The sequence below is a fragment of the Pinus tabuliformis genome, chromosome 1_1 (genome assembly GCF_031772625.1).
Source record: "Pinus tabuliformis cultivar Carrire ecotype Pingquan chromosome 1_1, CPIR1, whole genome shotgun sequence".
NCBI lineage: Eukaryota > Viridiplantae > Streptophyta > Pinopsida > Pinales > Pinaceae > Pinus > Pinus tabuliformis.
In genome coordinates, this window is record NC_142297.1 from 689,034,387 (window position 1) to 689,052,445 (window position 18,059).

The following is an 18,059-nucleotide window of genomic DNA, read 5'->3' on the forward strand; positions in this document are numbered from 1 at the left end:
AATATTGCATTTCACAATTTTTAAGGGATGACACAATGGAATGCTTTATTAAGTTGCGACTTGCGAAGTGCGATCACATATTCTTAGAGTGTCATGATCAGAAAATCGCAGTGGGGCTTTATCGCATATCGCATTTCAGGATTTTCTTTAGGATGTTTATAATTGTCACATGGAAAACTGTGAAATGCGATTTGTGATGAAAGTTTTAAGTATGGGTTGCAATCTAAAGGTTTTAAGGAAAATTTGTAGAGTTAGCATTTATTTTCAAAGGCTAAAATTTAAAAAGGGTCCCCATTTGTATTTCAAATATTAACTATTACTCCCTATAAATGGGGGGTTGTTACATAGTACAACAACTTCCAAAAACTATAGGTAAACATACGATTGATTTTTTTCTTTATTTTTCCACTAGATATGATCTGAGAAACAAAACAGAATTCAAATATTTCCTTTTATCAAAAAATAAATGTTGAAAGTAGAGATACCATCTTGAAATATTTATCTAGAAAATTAATAGTTAAGTACTTGGCTCCTCCTAACCTTGACACTGCTAAACAGATAGTACCCCCCCCCGAGAGAATAATAGGTCTGCAATTTATTTATGTCTCTATTTCTTGCTTCCCTTCAAACTCTTATGCTCTCATAATGATACAAAAGAAAGTAGAACATAAGATTTTTATCCATTCCCATATACCACTCTTTTGTTGAGAAATCTAGGGCATAGTAATTATGTGATTTCTCTTCTATTAGTAACTGCTTTTGAGTGCTTTTTACTTCTTTAGATTAGGATCTTCTTTTACTTAGGTTATTAGTGTTCTTCTTCATAAAGCAACTACCAATGCGTACACCATAAAGAGACAAGAGACAAAAAAATATAGACTATTAGCCAGGGCCAAAACCTCTCACTCTTTGAGAGGAAAACTCAAAAAAATTCTTCTTCTTATAGAGATTCCAATTGATAAATACCAACACCAATACCATTGACCTATTATACCTCTCTAAGACCAAGACACCAAGCTCTCTATCTTTCCCTCTTGAATCAATGATGGTCAATTTCCTGCTCCTTCCTTCTACTTCGATTTCCTTTCATATTTCAGCTTCTTTTCCTCTGTTTCAGGCCTACAATATTTCAGCCGTAAATCAGAACCCTTGCAATTGTAGATGACAATCCCTAATTTATTACACTTGAGGTGGAGGATACTTCTTTGGTAACTTGGCCTTCCTTATGACTTTAATCTGATTGATTTTGAAGCTCATCCTTATTTCAGCATATGGTTACCCTCCTCTTCGCATATGTGACAACTACAATACCCTAAAAGAGACCCAAGACTTGGAGTATAGACCTTTTTTAATCCTCCTTCTTCCTTTGTTGATCCTTTTGACTTCCTTACTATACTTCACACTTTTCTACTTCAGACTTGATCACTGAAAATTATGTCCTAAAATGAAGATGCACTGCACTATATATAGTTGTTTCTCGAGGTAATTAGCTGACCTGTCATTTAGGTGAGCTGAAGTGATTGTTGGAGGAGACAATTAATTCAATTTAGAAGCCGACTTGATGTTAATGCTTTTGCTTAGTCTTGGAGGGCTACTTGGCATTTCTATTGACTCATACACAAGTGTATAATTCTCCAGAAGGGTCCTTCATACATGACATAGACTCAAATTGACTTTTATGACTAGATGAAAAATCCTAAAGGCTCACAATGGAAGCCATCACTAAAATAAAATTCCTTGCTCATGAAACCCATGAGACAAGCACTATAATAATTTTTATTTTTCTTCTTTTCATCAATTACATAAAATCACAATTACACATGTCATTATGAAGACTGAACCTAGTTACTTTTCAACACTCCCTCTTAACTAGGGAGGTATTCATAATGGTACTTGGTCATTCTAAATCTAAATAATTTCTGATAAGAAGAGTCAGATTGGTGACCCATATGTATAGCATCATATCAACCAACATTGTCACATAGCAAGGCCTTGACTAACAACTATATCTCTCCATGAGATCTAAGAACAGACCAATGATGTATAGACACCCTCATCATTGTATCTCTTGGAACATACCACGCTTGGGTCCTCAAATAATATCGGTCATCTACGACTACTCTTATCTTGGATACCCTAACTCATCCTCAAAGAGTATCAGATGCCATATGTTTACCCAATCCTCCATTTTGTCTTCCCAAGTGAAGACAAGAATGATGTGTCTATCTCTCCCTCTTAATCAAGGAGGACATATCTATTCCAATAAAGGAATGTACCTAAGCTCCCTCTTGGATTAGGAATTTCCAAGATTCTTCCAAGTAAGAGACTTGTTTCCAGGCTCCCTCTTAATTAGGTACCTACAACAACTCCTCAGGTGGAGATAATGGGAAGAACTTTTTCATTATCTAGGAATCTTCATGTTTGGGACTTCTACATAGGGCATCGACCATCCATCACTTTCATCCATGAGTCATCCATGTCATTATCGGAAAGTGATCCATCAGTCCATATATGGCCTTCCTTCATTCCATGTTGCTTTCTTCATGCCATGTTTACTTAAGGATATTTCATCGTACTGCATGTGCATCGGTGGTGGAAGATATCCATAGATCTTGCCTCGACAACCCTACATAAAACCATCTAGATATTTGTTCAAAATTAAAGGAATGAACATTAAAATCAACATTGCCTTTGTTATGGTCTTTCATCATGACATCTTCTAGTTTGCATCAACATCCTGCATACATATCGACACATCTCCCAAAGATATATATTTTCAAGGGTTTCTTTCCTTTTCAGACTCCATCAAAGTCTTCATATCTTTCATGGAGATATCCTAGTCAAATATTCCTGGTCTTTCATATGTTGATTTATTTACCATGGTTACATATTTCACGATCTCTTCCTTCCTTTCTTCAGATGCAACATTCCCAGGAGCTTTCAATCAGAGTTCCTCAATTGTTTTCAACCACCTCATACTTTATATGAGTACATATTATGTTGATTTCATCTAGTGAATGTGTGACCCATGCAATCCTGCATTCCTTCGAGGGAGGATATCCTTTCTTTTGATTATGCTTCTCAATATAGAGCATTGATCCATGTTACATGTAACCATATGAAATGACTTCCACAATATCAAATGTAAGCATACATACCTCATTTTTCCTTTGGGTCATCCAGACTCCCTACAACAGCTTCCTTGATTGAAAGACCTTCAATCCCTTGATCTGCTTCACTTTTATGTCATCATACCATCATACCATGAATTCCACAAGTTTGGAATTCTTGATGAAACACTTGCTTTTCCTCATGATCGGTGAATCTTTCGATGAAGATTCCACCAGAGAATCTTGAGGATTTAGAGTATCCCCATCAGTAGATGTTTCCTTTTGACAGATGTATGATTAACCTTGTACTAGATGACCTTTCCATTTTTGTTTCCAATGAGATTCCCAAGAGATATATCCTTGACGTCCATAGATTTTAACCATCTTTCATGCTTCTCTATGATGATGTCTCGAGTTCTTGCTTCCAATGCTTATATGATGCCTTGATGCATCCCATTTAGTGAACCATGACAACCATATCTTACAACAGAAGACTTAGGAAATTGAAAAGAACTTAGGTGAGGAAAACTATCTTAGTCATAGTAGAGATATGGGCTTCTTCTCTTCCTCTCTCATTGTCCTTCTTGACCTTAGGACAACCTCTTTTGTAGTGTCCATATTCCTGACACCCATAACATTGAATTTTAGCCATGCTTTTCTTCTTTTTATGAGGACCAAACTTTCCAAATTGTCCCTTTCTTCTTGTCATTGCAGCATAAGCTTGATTTTCTCACCTACTCCATATCAGATTTGGACTTTAGTCTAGATTCTTCAATCTTACATAGTGACCATAGATCCTGGAATGGAGTAGCTTCTTTCTTCCCATAAATACTTCAATTAAAGTTACCCCACTCCTCTGATAGTACATTTAATACCATTGTAGCCATTCCACTATCAGAAATTAATTCTCCCAGATCTTGTAGTTGATCCTAGATCTCAGATATCCTTATAAAGTGTGAGGTTATTCCATCTTCCCTAGACATCTTCAACTTGTAGAGTTATTTCCTTAATGAGATGACTTCTCTAACAATGCTTATGGAATACAACTCTATGAGCTTGTCATAGATCTGTTTTGAAGTTTTGAGTTTAGAAACTTATGGGATGAGAGGATCCTTGATGGATTTTATGAGAATCATTTAATCCCTAACTTCCCCTTTCATATACTTGGCAAGAGCTTGAGCATATTCTTCTCTTGGTTTTGTGATAGATCCTTTGACATGTTCCATCACCTCATTTTCAATGAGATTCAGATCTGTCCTTTTCTTCCATGCAAGATAGTTTGAAGCCCCAACCAATTTCTTACTTTCCTTAGAAAGAGACATTTTGACAGATATAATTACTTGATAGAATGATCCTTCTTATTATTTCTTCCTTGATGTTGATGATGATATAGAGGATAAAAAACTTCCTTTTGATGAAGATAGATTTCTTCAATAATGATCTTTGATCCTACAGAGAGGGAGACCCCATGGATATTTTGATGATGATGATGTCTTCAATGGTATGGATCTTGCTTGAGAGAGATCACCTTAGAGTCTTGATGAAAACACCTCTAGCTTCCTTTGGATGAAGAGACTTCAAAACACTTTAACTTGATTTGTAGATCCTTTCAACTTCAATAGACGTAGGGTTTTGGCCTTCTTTTCTTTAATGATGATCCTAATACTTCTTTGTAAACTTTTTGACTTGAAGATGATCTTCTCTTTGATGCCTTTCTTGAGATTTTATCCTTGAGTGTCCCTTGATAAATTCCCTTCCTTGACTTAGTCACCCTAGCATTGATACCATGTTGAGAAATCTAGGGCATAGTAATTATGTGATTTCTCTTCTATTAGTAACTTTGTGTGAGTGATTTTTACTTCTTTAGATTAGGATATTCTTTTACTTAGGTTATTAGTATTCTTCTTCATCAAATAGATACTGATGCATACACCATAATGAGACAAGAGACAAAAAATATAGGATATCAACCAGGGCCAAAACCTCTCATTCTTTGAGAGGAAAACCCAAACAAAATTCTTTTCCTTATAGAGATTCCAATTGACGAATACCAAGACCAAGACCCTTGACCTATTAGACCTCTACAAGACCAATATACCAAGCTTCCTATCTTTCCCTCTTCAATAAATTATGGTCAACTTCCTGCTCCTTCCTTCCGCTTCGTTTTCCTTTCAAATTTCGACTTATTTTCCTCTGTTTTAGGCTTGCAACATTTCAGCCCTATATTAGAACCCTTGCAACTGTAGATGACAATGCCTGATTTACTACAATTGAGGTGGAGGATACTTCATTGGTAACTCGACCTTCCCTATGACTTCAATCTAATTACTTTTGAAACTCAACCTTATTACAATATATGGTTACCCTTCTCTTCGCATATGTGACAGCTAAAATACCCTAAAAGAGACCCAAGGCTTGGAGTTTAGACCTTCGTTGATCCTTCTTCTTCCTTCCTTCTTCCTTCACTGATCCTTTTTACTTCCTTACTCTACTTTGTACTTTTATGCTTGAGACTTGATCACAAAATATTTTGCCCTGAAATGAAGACGCACTACACTATATATAGTTGTTTCCCAAGGTAATTAGTCGACTTGTCATGTAGGTGAGACGACGTGACTGTTAGAGGAGACAATTAATTCCATTTAGAAGCCGACTTGAGGTTAATTCTTGTGCTCGATCTTGGAGGGCTACTTGACATTTCTATTGGCGCATACACAAGTGTAATATGCACAAGAAGGGTCCTTCATACATGACATAGACTCAAATTTAATTTTATGACTAGATGACAAATCCTAAAGGCTCACAATCGGAGCCATCACTAAAATAAAATTCCTTGCTCATGAAACCCATGAGACAAGCACTATAATAATTTTTATTTTTCTTCTTTTCATCAATTACATAAAATAACAATTACACATGTCATGATGAAGACCGAACCTAGTTATTTTTCAACTTCTTTTAGTGGTTAATAGTTGCCTCCATCTTACCAACAGTTGGTAGGTAGTTATCAAATCAATAATAAGCTTTTGTTTCCCACTCCTAAAGACAACTCTTTGTCTTCTAGGGAAACAATTAATTGGCCAATATCATAATTCCTCAAATAAATATAATCACCCAGATTAGATGCCTAGGACTTATTGATGGGAAATAAATATTCCACAATAATTTGCATGTAATGTCCCTTAATAATAAATAATAAATAATATAATAAAATAATAAAAGACAAGAAAATAAATAAAAAATAGTAATAGTAAATAAATAATAAAATAATAAATAACAATACTAAAGCTCTAAATAAATATAAATAGAAATAAAACAAGAAAACAGTAAAAATCAGTAAAGCTATCAAAAAGTAAAAACAAAAGAAATAAAACAAGAAAGCAATAAAGTTGCATGTTGACACATGGAGTGTGTGCATGTGGTTTCCCTTCTGATGTTTGCTCTATTTAATAGATGGTGAGGAAGATGAGAGGCATCCATCATTCCAAGATTCTATCATTCATTCTCTTGGGAGAATGGTGTTCTAAGATAGAGGAGTCACTGGCAGTAGTACGTTGATTGAGGGCTCAGGGGTGGCCAGTTGTAGCAAGTCCTTGCGCAATTGAGCCTATGGTTGGGTGGAGAGTTGTCCCCAAAACCTTGTTGCAGTTAGAATACTTCAACTAGCATTCAACCCGGAAAACACAGGTAAGTATCCCTACTTACAGTTTTGAACTTTGATGTTAATTAGTTGACAACTTGCATTTTGATTATGAATTGCTAGATTAATCTAATTGATTACATGTTTTTATTCAGGGATGTTACATTGCAGCCTCAACCCTTTCATCCATTTGTACTCAAAAATTAATTTTCCATATTTTATTTACTTACAAAATTAAAGCATCATAATTACAAATTTACAATCAATTATTATGTGTAGTAAATTACTGATAATTAAAATTTTCAAATGTCTTTTAGACCAATACATTAAACCAGAAAAACACAAATGCACATCTAATTACATAACATCGAGCTAGGGTATATCACATCCTCCCCCACTTAAATTTGACATTGCCCTAGTGTCTGATCAATGTCTTTCTGGAACACATTCTAGTTTATTAAAACAAATATGGATATGCTTGTTTGAAAGCATCCTCTAGCTGCCATGTTTCCTCTTCTGGATTGAAATGTTTCCATTGAATTTCTAGTTGTGCTATATCTCTACTCTGGATCATGACTTCCCTTCTATATATAATGCACAATGTTTTTGCTAAAAACTCTCCCTTAGGTTCCACATGTACAACATTCCAATAAATAATGTGAGTTGGATCATTCACATAATTCTTTAGTAAATACACATGAAAAACATTGTGAACTTTTATGTTTGTTGGAAGGGAAAGATGATAAGCAATAGGTACAACCTTGGCCAGGACTTCAAAAGGTCAACAATATCTATGTGATAACTTAGCACGAAAACCAAGTCTAAGTGTGCTCTTCTTGGGTTTCATTTTCAAATATACATTGTCTCCTACATTGAAATTTTTTGTTAGTATTTTGAAATTTGCATAGCTCTTTTGATGGTCTTGTGTTGTTTTCAAGTTTTGTCTGACATGTTTAACTACTTCTTCCATCTCCTTAAACATATCTGGCAATAACACTAATCAATCTTCAGGATGGTCCCAACTCAAAGGTACTTTGCATTTTCTGCCATAACGTACCTCAAAGGGACTCATATTTAATGAAGTTTGGTACATGTTGTTATAAGAAAACTCAACCAACTGAAGCTAATCTTCCCATTTTGTTGGTTTGTCCATAGCATGCATTCTCAACATTTCCTATAAAACCTAGTTAGTCCTTTCTATTTTCCCAATAGTTTAAGGATGATAAGTTGTACTAAAATTTAGCTTTGTTCTAATTCCTTCAAACAATACCTTCCAAAATTTTGAAGTAAATTTCGCATCACGATTTGAAATTACTGTTTTTGGCATACCATGAAGCCTGAATATCTCCTTCGTAAAGATATATGCTATGTTGATAATTTTGAAAGTAGACTTAATAGGAATAAAGTATGCAACTTTATTAAGCTTATCTACCACTACCATTATCGAATCATGTTATTTCCTGGCTTTTGGCAAACTAGTAATGAAATCCATGATATGGTTTCCCATTTCCATTCTGAAATTGGTAATGGTTGCAGTAAACCTATTGGATGTTGGTGAGATGCCTTTACTTGTTAGAATTCTAAACATTTAGCCATGTATTATGTTGTCTCAACTTCATGTTTGGCTAATAGTAATATTTCCTCTTAACATTGTTATTAGCCTTTGATAACTAGGGTGACCAGTTGTGGGGTTTTATGTAATTCATCTAACACAAAAAATTTCAATTTTGGTTCATTTGGTATGTAAATTATACCTTTAAACAACAATAGATCTACATTATTTAGTGAAAATTCAGTCTCATTTTCACCTAATTCTTCACTTTTCTACAATTTCCTTTTGATCTATAAATACTCCTCATATACTCTACAGATGTTTTTATCATTTTAATCAGTTCTATTTGCCAATTAGTTTCTAAAAGTATGCAAATATGATGTACTTTTATGCTTGAGGCATCAACAATTTTATTTTCCTCGTGTTTATTGTGCACAATTTCAAAATCATACTCACTAATAAAGGATAAAAAACTAGCTTGTCTTGCATTTATATTAGGCTAATCATAAATGCATTTAAGGCTTACTTTGTTTGTGCTTAGCTGAAATTTCTTCCCAATCAAGTAGTGTCTCCACATTTTTAAAGCATGTATTATGGATGCCAATTCTAAATCACGTGTAGCATAATTCTTCTCATGGTCCTTGAGCTTTATAGACTCATAACTGATTACAAGTCCATCCTACATCAAAACACCTCCCAAACCTTCCTTTCAAGAATCCATGCACACAACAAATTGTTTATTTGGATCAACTAGTTTCAAGATAGGAGTTGTTGTTAATAATTACTTCAACTTCTCAAAGTTGTCCTAACATTTTTTATTCCACTCAAATTTTATTCCCTTCTTCTGTAGGGAAGTAATAGGATAGACCATCTTAGAAAACCCTCTATAAACCTTCTATAATAGCATGTAATCCCCATAAATGATCTCACATCAACTACATATTTAGGCACTGACAACTCCACAATAGCTCTATTTTTTTTCTGGATCTTCAACAATTCCTTCTTTTGACACCACATGATCCAAATATTGAATTTGTTCTTGATAGAATGAGTATTTTCTAAACTTGGTGTACAACTCATTCTCTCTAAGTGTTTGAAGAACAATCTCGAAGCATTGATCATGTTCTTCTTTAATCTTAGAGTAAACTAGAATATCATCTATAAATGCTATAACAAATTTGTCAAAATAAGGACTCAACACACTATTCATCAAGCACATGAAAGTTGATAATGCATTAGTGAGTCGAAATTGTAGTACTACAAACTCATAGCATCCATATCTTGTTATAAATGTTGTCTTGTGTATGTCTTCATCCTTGATCCTTATTTGATGATATCCTGACTTTAAATCAATTTTTGAAAGGATTGATGATCCTTGAACTTTATCAAACAAATCATCAATCCTAGGTAGGTAATATTTGTTTTTAATTATAATTTTATTTAGTTGTCTATAATCAATACAAAGCCTCATTTTCCCATCCTTCCTTTTGACAAATAACATTGGTGCTCCCCATGGGAACACACTAGGCCTCATGTACCTTTGATCCAACAGCTCTTGTAACTGAATCTTCAATTCCATTAACTCAGGAACACTCATATTGTAAGGATATTTAGGCACCTAAACAACTCCAGGAATGAGATCAATAGTAGAATCTATATCTCTTCTTGGGGGCAGTCCTAGTATGTGCTCAAGAAAAAAATCTTTGAATTGTTGTAATATAGGGTAGTCCTTTAAGGATGGTTTTTGCTTGTTTTCAACTAAGATTTTGAAAAAAAAATTGGCAACTTTTACAAGCACATTTCTTCAGCTGCAAGGTAGAAATATACCTCACTCAAATAACTCTTGGTACTCCTTTAACCATATCGTTCTCTCCCTCATATTTAATACAAGTAAAAGATTTCTATAGAAAATTCAGAATTACTTAATGGGACTGTAACCAGTCCATCCCAGTTAGTACGTCATAAGATCCTAGAGGTAAGATATTTAAGTTCAGATGTGTGTTCATTCCATTCAAATTTACTAGACAGTTTTTGTTGATCTTTGTTACTTTTGTTTCTGTCCCTATGGCTAGTTATACTAACCAAGATTTACTTTGTTTTTCCTTCCTAGGTTCACACCTTTCAATTGTAGTGGGGGGAATATAATTGTTGGGATGGGGTCCCTGGGGTCATTTTGGTCAAGTTTTGGGTTAATCTGGAATATCTTTTTGTAACAAATGTAAAGTCTCTACGAAATATGGAAGCGGAGCACGAAGCTAGTATGATTCAAAGGGACTTTAGTCCCTTAGGTGAGTAGGTGATAGAGTGGTTCTGAGACCCGCCCACGGTCTGTGAACCATGGTATTGTAAATCAAATGCTATATATAGATGAGTCATAGCGAGTCTTAGAAGGTAACTTTTTGTGAAGAATTGTTTAAGGGAAAGGTGCTAAGACAGGAAAGGTATGTTTCATGTACTTAGGTGAAAGGGGAAGGCTCCTGCAACTGAGTGCGAAAAGACTTTGGTAAGTCCACAGGCTGAGTGCGTGGGCCCCTGCAGCTAAGTACGCAGGGAAGAGAAATCTGTATTAAACAATTATACTTAATAAAGATTGTTTTGAGCTGATTTGGATGCATCTGTGTCTTATTATTTACTTTTGCAAAGTTTATGTATCTTCACTTCATGTTATGATTTACATGAATTAATGTTTGTTTACTACGCGAAAGCATTAGATCTGTAATCTTTATGCATGATAAGTATAATTAGGAACCTTCATGAAGATCTGGAAGCTATTTAGATATATTTGCAGTAGTTATCTATTCGAAAGGGTTAAAGGTGCATGAAGGTAGATCTAAGCCATAAGGACTGGAGGAACACATCACACAGACCTCTGAATGTAGAAACCTAGTTCTAGTATCCCCCAATACTCCTTTGGGTGAGACTGTAGCCTGCACTACGTGGGTTGTTGCCGAAAGGGCCAATAGTTAGGCTTTTGTTGGTTGGCAAAGATAACACTGACCATGGGTTAGGCCCCATCAAGCCAACAAATGTTTGTTGTCAGGACCAGGATCTATGTAAGGAATGTGATGTTGAATAAGTGGTTTTCTACTAAGAAGGAAATCGAGAAGTGGATCGATCAAAAGTTGCACTCAGTTGTAGCTTAGGAGAACATCAAAGGAATAGTGGCTGAATAAATACCTATACACAGACGAGACAAAAGCCCTTTTTTTTTTTCCTTGTGAATTGCACGAGTGGCTGTCTAGATTAGTGAACAGTTAATGTATGTGGAGGCTTGACGACCCTATTGTGTGGACTCCAGAACTGGAGAAGAGCTTGGAAGATTCAAAAAATAACATCACGCGGGTTGTTGATCACTGGATTGATCGTATCTTAGGAGGATACGTCACTGAGCTCGCGATCGATACAACTATCAGCTATAGTGAAGCAGAGCGCGGGTTCTTCAAGGGACCACAAGGTAAGTATTTAAAATCCATAAAAACTTGGATTAAGATTTTGTTGTGTGAAAAATTGGTTATGCCATTACCTTGATGTTTGGTACTACGCGAAGCAGAAAACCCTTCAGAAGAAATGAAGAATCAGGCTATGAATACAGTTCGTTGTTAGGATCCTCTTCCAGCGAAAATGAAGGAACTATTCTGAGTACACCGTGAAGTGCGCTATAGTTAGTAAGCCAGGGTATCCTAGGAATACCCCATCCATCCACTCCACCACCACCCCCACCTCTGCCACATACACCTACACCTCTACCTCCACCTCCACCTCCGCATCAACCATTCAACATGGCGAACAAAATGAAGATATCAATCTTTAAAGGGGTAGGAAACGAAGACCCTGAACAGTTCTGGTTTGTCAGGGATGTTGTATGGACAACGCAACATATTACAAATGATAATATGAAGAAAGCACAATTGGTACAACGTTGTAGGACAGAGCATTGACTTGGTACACTAAGTTCTGTACTGATAGACTTGGAGCGACGATGGCAGAGACTCAGCGAGCTCTGAACAATGAATTTAAAAAGCCTAAGTCTCAGGCGTAGTCTGTAACCAAGTTTAAGGAAATACAACAGAGGGTAAATGATCCCTCATGGGATTTTGATCAGAGGATAAAATTCTTGATCCGGCAGGCTAATATGAAGATCATGGATGATCAACACAGAGACTGGTACATTGCTTCTTTGTTTCCTCATCTGATATTGCCATTATCCCAACAGAAGATAGGAACGCAAGCAAAGGCCGCGGAGATCGCGATGAGGTTGGAAGCTTCTCCAGTGCAAGATATGAACGTTAGATTACAACAGATTCAGTCGCAGCTGGCAAGTCTACACATGGAGTTGCAGAGCTTGAAGACTGGAATGGATTCTCATACTGAGGTGCGTGCTAAAGTTTGGTGCATAAAATGTAAAGATAAGGGACATGATAAGGATCATTGCCCTGTTTATTAGAATTATTTGATCGGAGGAGGTCTTATGCCTTTGAAGCCTGAAAACATTGCGAGACCAAGTGCAGGGGTACCATTATGGTGTGTTATCTACAAGATAGCCAGGAAGCACGCAACTAACAATTTTCACCTCTTACAAAAGTTTATACAAACTCCGCAACAATTGTTCTTTACTTTCTGTAAATCGGTTGGGTATGATGAGCGAAATTTCTGAAGCTATTAATTGATGATGGAGCAGACCCATACATATTGAAAGCAAGCAGAAAATCGACCTCAGGATCAGGGCGCAGGTGCAGCGCGCGGAGGATTCCAGGGCCGTGGAAGAGGAAGAGGAGGAGGGGCTGGAAGAAGTCATGGACAAATCATTTGCTATATTGTGGTGAAGCAGGACATTTTGCACGCGACTTTCAAAACCCAACACATCCATCCTGTCAATATTGTAGACAATTTGATCATGTGATAGAAGACTTCCTGGTGCTGATAGCCAAAATGCAGGAGAAAAAGACACAACAACCTACACAAAACCTACAGATGATGAGGCCGGAGCCTCACGAAGAGGACCATAGCATCAATATCATAACACAAAGTGGTATGGCCACATTAGTAGATAAAGGAAAGCAGCCAGAAACTGAAGGATGAATGTGTAAGGCTACTGAGAAGGAGGTCATCTTTGATCTCAACAGGGCTAGAGAAAATTTTATGGAGGCCAAGAAGAATTTTGTTGAAGCTTCTACATCAGGGAGTCAAGAGAAATCGGCTGAAAATAGTGAAGTACAGGACGTGGATCCCTTGCTATTGGCTAAATTTTTGAAAACTTGTATGAAGGTGTTGTGGGATAAGAAGGCGGTAGAAGGACTCCAGGAGCTAATTGATAATTGTATGGGAAAAAGTAAGCCTCCTTCAGAACAACGCGTTGTAAGGAAATTGATAAACATAAGAAGCAGACAGTGTTGATTTGGGGTAGCATCAGATGTGCTCTAGCTATGAAATTTGGTGGAGAGATTAGGGCACATGAGATCTCCAATACCCAGAAAGGGTTTGGGTAGATTATAAACAGTTTGGGAGATATTAAAATAATTAATATTTTTAAAGGAGTCCCTAAGTCTAAACTTAGGGAAATTAAAATATTAATATAAAATTGTGTTAGAATGGTCCAAAAGACATGGATCAAGCCAGATCTAATCTTAGCCATCGATTAGGGACTTAATCTCGGCCGTTGATTTGTCAATGAGAAAAGTATAAGAAGAGGCTTGAGGGTCAGCTGGAGAACACACCAGAGTGATGAGTCATTCTATTCTCTAGAGCGGGGTTTGCTAAGAGAGATAGAATTAGTGATCAGTTGTAGCGAGGGGCAGTCAGTACGAGGCAGAGAGGTAGGGACAGTGCCAAGAGACCAGCGCAAAAGTAGAAAGAGGCAGATGCAGAGCCAGAGGGAGCCACACAGAGGCAGCAGAGACCGCGCAGAGCCAAAGGGGCCTGCATCATCCACGCAGAGGCTGTAGGAGTTACGCAGAGAGCCAGAGAGGCTACGCAGAGCCTCAGTAGGCTGACGCAGAGGGTTTCAGGCTGACGTTGAGCTTTAGATTGGGCTAGAGAGGGATTTCGTGGAGCAGGCTTTCCGAATACATGTTTCCGAAGAGAGGTATTGCTGCCGATTTTTTATATCTGTCGGGTTAGCCAGTTTGGCACCTAGTGTACTCAGAAAAGAAATGCTTAATAATAAAACCCTCAGATAGTTGCACCATTTTTCACGCATTGGGTTTTTTCGGGGACATTGGTCCAAAAATAACGGTGTCATTTGTGTGCTTGTTTGTTGATGATCTATAATGTGTTGAGCATGCACTTGTATTTATTTTTAGTATTTACATGGTAAATAACTTGTTAATTAATAGAACAAGTAGGTAGGAATAAATCAGTAAAGTGGATGGAGGGTTTCTAACTATTAGACTTAGAAACTTCAACATGGTATCACAACGTGGTTGCAGATCATAGGAGAACTGAGGACATCAGTAGAGCATAGTAGCAGTAGCAGAAAACAGTTGTCTCGAGTGACAGAAGTTGTTCCTAGTAGCAAAGAAGCAAGGAAGGGGTGACGCAGTGCCTGTGTCATCAAGTTCGAGCCAAGAAGAGGCTGTGTAGATGTTGAAGGAGGAAAAGTTAGGCTCACGCAGAGGCCAGGAGGGCTGACACAGTTGGCTGAGGGAGCTAGTTTGTTGGTGTCGGGACTGCGCAGATCCTAGGAGCTCTCACCTTCTGGTTGTTGGGGTTTAGGAGGCTGTGGGTAAGTTGCAGAGTGGAGCTGGTGGGGTACTGTAGTCAGAAAAATACCTAATAGGGCAAGGCCAAGGAGGAGGGAGTTGCTACCGAGGTTTTCTAGCCATGAAATCTGGATCAGTGGTGCAGTTGCACAAACGATCAGAGTAGGGGGCATCTCGACATCAGCAAAAGGGTTTCTAGGAAGGAAATCAAGGCTGAGAGGGAGTCACATCGAGAACTTCCAAGAGGGAAGTAGAAGATCAGCATGGCACTACATGGATTAAGAGACCAGGACAGACTGGATGAAGCCTCAAACTTCGTAGTCTGGAAGGCCAGAATATTTTTCGTACTTAACAGAAATCATGTTAAGCACTTCACCTTGAGGACAATAGTGATCCCAGTTGACCTAGCTAATAACGACAAGTACGAGGAGGCAATGGTGAGGGCCAAGAGCATCATCCTTAACGGGGTCAAGGACCATGGAGTACCACACATTTCCGAGAAGAAACGACAAATGAGATGTGGGAGGCCCTAAAGAAATTGTACCAGCATACTTCTGTGCAGATAAGAATGTTACTAGAAAATCAGTTGTGGTCATACCAGATGAAGAAGGAGAATCGATCGACACCTTCCTCGGTCGGTCGGATCAGGAATTGATGGTGAGAATAGCCCTGAACGCAGTCTCATAAGTGATCCGGATTTAAACAGGAATGCAACAAATTATAGAGATAACCATAAACACATAGATGTAATGGAAATAATACTTCATTTCATTAATGTAAAATACTGAAATATGCTTACAGACAGAAATGGAAATAAACCAGCTAGGGTGATGGTAGCTTATCTCTGAGAAGAGATGTGGCGGCTACATGCCTCTAAATTGTGTTACAATGAGGCTCGAAGGCCTATTTATTGTTGAGAAATAATGGAAAACCCTTAACATCCCAAAACCTAACCCTAAAAGATGAAACGCCAAATTGTGGGCCTCGTTTTGGGTAAGTTGGTACATCAACTTCCCGGGGTCGTAACTTTGGCACCCGATCTTCGTTTGACGCGTACAATAGCTTGTTAGAAAGATCTATCTAAGCACTACAACTTTGGGAAGAGCAACATCAGTCCATGGACCCATGTTGCTCCCAGATTTCCCAAAAAACGTCGTTTAGGGCCTCAAAACGACTTCAGAAGTTCAGGACCCGAAAAACTGCTAAAAATAGTAAATTGTGCTACAATTACGGAAAATGAAAAACTGAAAGAGACAGTTGTGGGGGTCCAAGTGGGATAGGTGGGTGGCCACCAACATCCACCTGGATCATTCCTCCCCCCTTAGGAAGAAATGGTCCCCATTGCGTTGAGTTCCTCCATCTGCTGAACTTGGTCCCTGGTGAGCTGTTCTGCAATCTCGGATGTGTCCAATAATGGTGGGAAGCATGGTCGAGGGCAGTACACATTGAACACTTGGTGCAAGCAAAGGAATGGAGGAATGTTGTGCTCCAAAGAATTATTTCCCACAGCCTTGGTAATGGTGTAAGGACCATGTCGGCGTGGTCGGAGCTTCTGATGGGCTCTTGTAAGGCGTTCTTTCTATAGATGCAACTAGACTTTGTTGCCCACCTGAAGCTTGTGTGGTACCCCTGTGGGTGAGGAGAAGTTTTTCCTGTGTTTTGTCATGACTATATCCCTTTGCTACTGCTGCTGCATGGAGGAAACCTTCGCGGGGGTCATGGATGTGGTGATGATCTTCCCCTTACTTTGGGAGAAAACCAGACAGAAAATGAATTTCCTAGTCTGGGAGATGAGCTTGCTGACTTTCTTGGCAGTGATCAAAGAGGTGGCGGTAGGTGGGGCTACCTCTGGTATCCTGTATAATGAATTACACAAAGAAATAATGATAGCACGAGGCCTTCACTCATACACAACATGTTGGCTCCACAAGTATGGTTGGCCTAATAGTACATCACAAACATCTAGAGGTGTAACATCACACAATACCTCGTTTGTGAAGGGTTTGATACTATAAGGAAGGCGACACTGGTGGAAAACTCGGAGATATCGTCCTTGGTGAAGCCACCCGACACTATACGGCTGCGGGTGTGGTGTAGTCAGTAGGCCCAACCGCTGCATGACCTCTACTGAAATGAGGTTCTTTTGGCTCCCACTGTCAACAATGAATTGCAGCGGCAAACCCTTCACCACATATGTGAGTGGAAAAGACGCTCCCCCTCCTCTGGATCTTCGGGCTCATTCTTCTAGACCTTGGCGTGGCAACAGTAGCACTGGGCTTCGCATCAATGATCTGCTTCCCTTTGCCATTCCCCTTGTCGGGTTCTGACTCAGTGTCGGAACATGCATCTGATTTTGAAACCTTCAATTCGACCACCAGCGACTGCTTGGTCCGACACTCACTTGTGTTGTGAGTGGGGCTCTTATGGAACTCGCACCACTTTTCGGTGTCCTTCAACTTCGTGGTGTTGTTCTTTTCTTGCGGCTTCGAAGGGTTGTCTTGGGTCACCCCGCCTTGGCTTTGTCCTTTGGTATTCAGATTCGCAAATCCAAAGTCTCGCTTCTTCTGTTTGAACTTCTGCTCAATTTTGACAGTGTATCGGTACGTCGTGCCGAGCGAGGAGATGTTCAGGAACTCCATCTCTTCCTGGATGTATCTGTGTAGGAAACCATAGTATTTGAGTACCAAATGTAGCTCAGAATCCTTGATACCCAACTGTGTGCGAAGGGTATGAAAAATGTTGGTGAAATCCGGCACATCTTGGTCCCTTCCCTACCGTAGCGTGGTCCACTTTATGTATTTGTCCTCATAGCTTTTGACAAGGTAGTACTACTCCTTGACGCATCTCAGAATGAATTCCAAGTGGGTGCGGCTGAAAATAGTGAGCCCGTACTTTCATCCTTCTGCTCGCAGTAGGTTTCCCACCAGTCCTTGACGTGGGGGGCTGCTTTGAGAAGAGCGAAAATAATCTCCTTGGATAGCTCCTTTAATCAATGGTCAGACAAGTAGCTTTTTCCAAAGCACTCGAGGGCAGAGGCAAGGCTATCCGCTTTCTCCATT